The sequence below is a fragment of the Oryzias latipes genome, chromosome 1 (genome assembly GCF_053564925.1).
Source record: "Oryzias latipes strain Hd-rR chromosome 1, Olatipes_Hd-rR_3.1".
NCBI classification, from domain to species: Eukaryota; Metazoa; Chordata; class Actinopteri; order Beloniformes; family Adrianichthyidae; genus Oryzias; species Oryzias latipes.
The window spans coordinates 14,778,967-14,784,977 of record NC_136237.1 but is presented as its reverse complement, the minus strand read 5'-3'; the positions used below and the strand labels follow the sequence as shown (position 1 = coordinate 14,784,977).

General features: G+C 37.2%; 1 long non-coding RNA gene across 1 annotated transcript; it reads left to right on the top strand.

The window, feature by feature from the left end:
* The first annotated feature begins 2,692 nt into the window (after positions 1–2,692).
* On the top strand, positions 2,693–5,721 carry LOC111947980 (uncharacterized). The gene is made up of 5 exons (XR_013657408.1): positions 2,693–2,801; positions 4,144–4,321; positions 4,412–4,559; positions 4,720–4,829; positions 5,148–5,721. It is a non-coding gene; the product is annotated as an uncharacterized LOC111947980 (long non-coding RNA).
* Positions 5,722–6,011: the final 290 nt, after the last annotated feature.

Here is a 6,011-nt window from a genome sequence, read left to right as displayed (position 1 = left end):
AGGTTGCCAGTGTTTAGATCATACAGGTTGTCTCTAACTTCCTTCACTACTCTCTATGTAGCTCACTATAAAGTGTGTTCGCCATTTTGTTGTGCTGTCCCAATATACAGTTCTAAAATACAGTGCCCCTAGAAATGACCTAGAAATCTGCAAAAAAAACATTGTATAGCGATGCTCACTAGATTGGCAAATGTAGACCTTAATGTATTGCGTTTGAACATTTTTAGGGAGAAAAATTTTGTTTTTTATTATCTTTTGTTATAAACCATGTTGGATACTTTATTTTCTTTATCATCATCTTAACTGCTGTTTTAAAGACTGGTTTTAATTCTGTTTGTCTGACACAGTTAAATTTGCTGTGTTGAGGTTTCCCGTGTGCCATCTGGAGAAAAGAAGATCACCTCACCAGAAAGAAAGGAGTGTCTGGAATGCAAGCTTATTAGGCCGCCTTTACACTGCAGGTCTAGATGCCCATATCCGATTTTCTGACAATGTCCGATTATTTTGAAGACCCGCTTACATCATCTTTTAAAACTGACCCGTATCCGATATTTGCATTTACACTATACAATGCTGACACCATCAAACGTAGATGTTATAACCCGGAAATGGAAGTAAAACAACGGATTTCCTTTTCCGGGTCAGAACGTCTCCAATAGATACTGACAATAACAATGGATGCCGATGCAAATAGAACCATACAGTGTCTTGCTTTCCATACCATTTTGAACAGTCGCCAAAGATATCTGCAAATCATTGATCTTGTGCGGCGTCGGAGAAAAAAGAGGAGAGCCCTCGTTGCAGCGTGGGCGAATTTAGCGATGATCGCTGCAACTTCTGTTCAAAGGGTGGTTTGGATGCATCAACGGACTCAAGACTGGTGGGATCGCGTTGTTGGAACCTGGGATCAGGAACTGTGGGTCGGCAACTTTCGTATGCGACAAGAAACCTTTGAGATGTTGTCTGTGCGGTTGTCACCAATGCTCTCTTACGAGGATACGACATTTCGCCAGGCAATCCCAGTGCAGAAGCGTGTTGGAGTTGGACTATGGTGGCTCGCGACAGGAGCGGGTTATCGAACACTGGCACATCTGTTTGGTATAAGTGATGCATCAGTGTGCCTAATAGTCCGGGAGTTTTGCCATGCCGTACGACATGAGATGATGCGTGAGTACATCAAGCTGCCAGAAGGTGAGGAGCTCCAAACCGTACTCCTAGGATTTAAGAATCGGCGGGGCTTCCCTCAGTGTGCTGGGGCTATTGACGGGAGTCATATTCCAGTCATCGCTCCCCATGAGAACCATGCAGATTACTTTAATCGCAAGGGATGGCATTCTGTGATCTTGCAAGCAGTTGTGGACCACAAATACTGGTGAGTACATATATAATGCATATTGATTTTCTTTCCTTGTTTTTGCTATGCCTTTTGCCATGTTATTCTGTTATTATGTGTTGTTTTCCATTTGTATCTGTCACACTGCAAAAATGAAGTTTCTAACCTAGAATTATAATCTTAAATTTAGTCCAATAATCATTTAAAACTTGTTTTAAGAATAATTTACTATGCAAGAGAAGAATTCATTAGATTATTAATCTTGTTACAAGATTATTAGTCTTTTATTTCTTACTTAGTTTTATAAAGGCTAAAATTAGTCATTTTACATGTACAACAAGATAAATTACTCGCAGAGGCTTGAATTTTTATTTTGTGACCATTTTTAGCTGTAAAGACTTGTTTCAAGACCTAGTAACATGTGGACTTGAACACTGCAACAGCAACAAAGCTGTTAAGAAAAGTAATATTGCTATACCTGTTCTGTAACCCTTGTGCTATCCTATGCACTTTAACATTAGGAGTTGGGTCATCTAGACCCACTAGACAGTGCTCTGAACCTTTTTTCTTCAATGATTTTTGATCTTCACTGGTGTCCATGGATAACATGAAATCTTTCCACCTTTGTCATGGTAGGGAGAACATGTCAATGGAAGGGGGGGGGGGTCATCTAAGATAGATAGAAAAAGGGATAACCCTTGTGCATATCAGTAACAGAACACAACTGTCACAAAACCTTCCAATCTTTCCTGTAATGTGTTCCAAATTAATTATTTCTGAGACAAGGCCCAACTCCTTCTCATGTAAAAATATATGGGATGCTCTGTGCTGATATCATTTTGACAGCATTCAAAAAGCTGATTATGGTTGACAAGTGATTAACAGACATTTCTGAAGTTTAGTTTAGATGACCATTGTTTAAAAAATGTGCTTTGACTCAAACATAATACACATATGTCTAAACAACCAAGATAAATAATTTTAACAGGGAGATGCAAAGGCAGTGTTGCTTAGGAATTACAGTTTTCTAAGGAAACAATGGCTTAAATCGTTTCAGATGCTGTTCAATCAGATTTGTAAGTCTTAATACGCTCTGCATTGGTAAAACGGGTGCAAAAACAATCTGGACTATCTCAAAGTCTGAAATAACATGAACATACGGTACTCCTTTTCCTCCTGCGGTCAATACCAGCTAAGAAGGGAATGGGGGGACGGGAGGGTTTCATAAATAACACAAAATTTATTTTCCCTAGTATTACCATACAACAATAATAGAGGTGAGTTTTAAAGTAGTGTGTATAATATCTTCTAATTACATCATACAACTTTGTGGACAAAGGTACATGTTTTGCGGTAACCCTCTCACCCCCACCCCCCTCATGTCATTTGGTTGCGCCTGTCCTGACGGTTGGAAAGAGAGGGAAAAGCAGCAGCCACTTTGAACCAGACCCTTCTGATAGCCTGTTCGGTAAGTTTTTCTGAGACTATTTTTATTTTATTAAATATTATTACTTCACTCAATGTGAACAAATATTGTTCCCCGAAGCCTAATGACAGCTAGGTATCCAAGCTAGTCGACAAGTGTGACGAGGCAGCCAGTAGCAGAGCGGCATTCCGTCTCTTCTAGGCATGTTCGTATGACCTAGCTTAGCCACCAGAATTTCTTCCATTTAGAGGAACGCGAGGCTGCAGTGTTTTCTCCGTTTTATGAATGAGCGTCACTAGATCGGTGCGTACTATACATGCAGGCTAATATTTTTTGTTGTAGTTATCTTCACCTCCCGGAAATTTAATCAGTAATCAAAAGCGAGCAGGTGCTGTTCCCCCCGTTTGCAAGGCTCCGTCCAAGAAGTGAATGCTGGGACATGAGGTCATGTGACAGGTTTTGAGTAAACTGATAGGCTGCAACCAATGTCTACAAACATAAAGGAGCAAACGTAGCTTAATGAAATACTATTGGATTGTGGTATAAAATAATAAATAAATAAAACAGCAGTTTTATTATTGTTTTATTTATTTATAAAAATCAATAATGACTTTTGAAAATACTTCAAAGTATTTTTACACATAGAGCCACATGATAGTTCAAACCCAGGAAACGAGTCTGGAATCTCTCTTATTTATTAACTTGAAAAGTTAAAATGTAAAAGGAAAATAGTGTAAATAGGATATCTGTTTCCAAAGGTTTTTTTGGTCAGCTAAAAATGGATCATTTTATAAACATTATATATGCCATGAAGAAGATTTCAGTGTTTACTCTGCCTCACAGCATCTGTTTAGCTTAATTGAACTGTACAATCTTTTCGGTTATATTCGTAATTACTTATTATTTGTTGATAATGAAGTAAAAATGGATTTGATATCAACCTTAATTCATGTAGTTCTCTGACTAGCTTTGCAATGATACCTCCCTTACGTGGATTAGACAAGTTATGAGAAGGTTATGACACTAAGAACTCGTATCTTTGATTCAGATCGCAAATATGTTGTTGTTTTGCTGTTTCCTTCAGGAATAAAATTATGCCCTCTATGTGATCACTTAAAATGCTTTACCTTTTCTTATTTTTTTGACCTACCTTAATTATCCTTATACCATTGGATATTGATATTGTTGATATTGAGACATTACAGCTATTGTTGTTTACATTTACATTGTAAACAAGCTTTTATATACAGCAGTGTAAGATGCTTTCTCATTTATGTTGCTCTAATAAATAATGGAAGTATAACAGTTCATGTCGGCTAAAACCCATTGTATAATTCAGAATATGTCTGATATCTTCACTGATTTTTATTTTTCATTTTGGCAGAAACGGATAGCCTCGATAGATGTATAGAGAACCAAAACCAAACCAAGATGCTGTCTGCCAGATCCTTGACCTCGGATTTCAGTCAAGAAAAGCCTTCATTGAAAGTGATGTCCTAAAAGAAGATGATAGACCTACAAAGATTCTGGAGGCATATCCATGTTTCAAGGAGCTTCATCATGTAAGCAATTTACTTGTGTTTTTGATTGGTTGTTCCCCCCACCGCCCATCTTTACTAAGGAGGCATTTTTGTATGTTACTTGTGTTTTAGGTGATGGAGGAGCTGCGGTGGATCCAGGATATGGGAAACGGCAAATTCAGATGTCAAGTACAGGACAGATGGGAAGACTTCTGCTCACTAGTGCAGTTTTACAGAGTTTGGAAAAAAGTGTTGAAGCCTCCCATGAACTTAAGTGGAGGTAACTCATTTTACTGTCTTTTTTTGCATAATGTTTTCAGAGGTGTTGGTCAGAATTGCGTTGTTATTATGCAAACTGATATTCAATTTAATGTAAACTCAACATTAAGCTGAAAATGAAGTTAATAACTGAGTTATTCTATTATATTGTTCTATTTTAGTTGAACACAACGTTGCACTCTTCAGAGCACTCCCAACGCTTTTCCCATCTCCAACTTCACCCCTTAAGAAACTGGCACATGCTAGTGAAGCATTGCTGCATGTTCTAGAGGTGAGTTTTTGTTCCCATTTGAAACTTTGATTTTGTGCTTGATTTTTGTTTGTCTCTGATGGTCTGTAATAACTGTGGGTAGAGACTGGAAGGAATAATGTGAGGATCCCAGCATTTATTTCTGTTTTTTTTTCTGCCACTAGATATGCAAAATGGTGTTAATGACACCTAAAAAGCCTAAATACAAGCATCTACAAAAATTATATTAATTTTCAAAATGGCAAATACGACCCTAGTGATGTTTCATTATTACTAACAAAACATTTTTAGTAAAAGTTACAACATAAACTGTTTTACCCTAATTATTTTTATCTTTAGCCAACAGATGATCCTGCCAAATACCTGGAGAAGAGATCTTTCTCCAGCCCGGTGTTGCTCTTTGATGGGTCCTGCTGTCTCGTGGCAAGTGGAGAAACTCCCATCACCACCTTTGCCAAAGAAGATCTTGGCCATAGGTTGTTTTATCTGTTGGCTTACCACTACACCTTCCATCTTACCCATCCCAAGTTTGTGGCAACCCTACTTTGTCAGTCAGACAGAAATATTGAAGGACAATATTCACGAGCGGGACACCACAAGTTCATAAAAAAAGTATCGGCAGAGTGAAACGTTTTTACTGAGTGGTAGAGCTCTCACGGTGAGAAATGAATGCCTTGTTTGGTGATGTTAACCAGAGACACTCTTTTTCTTATTTCTCTTAACCTCAGATTATTTACTAGTATGGCCTGCATCAGCGTTCATTAAGATTTAGCTGTAAACCTATGTTAAATTTTATGTTGAAATGCTTCAAGCAGTTCTTTGTATTTGTAGAAGCAGAAGTATTCTATGTTAACAGTGTATTCAAAGCAATTTTGAAAAAAGCAATATAAATAAATATTGTTAAGTATACTAATCCTGTATGCTTGTATTTTTCTTGTCTTGGTTTGAGCTACAAAAGCTAGTAATTACACAATACTAGCTTTAATTCAGCTAGCAATAAGTCTTAATTCTACTATAATAACTCTTGAATTAAAAGCATATCTTCTTACGGTTATCTAGTTTTAGGGTCTTTTTACTCAAAGTGAGTAATAAACAACTGTCAAAGAAGAATTTATAAACTAGTTTTGAGACTTTTTTACCTAAAAAATAGTGCTTGAAATGAGTATTTTACTACTAATTTTGAGTTGTTTCTCTCTTTCTAAA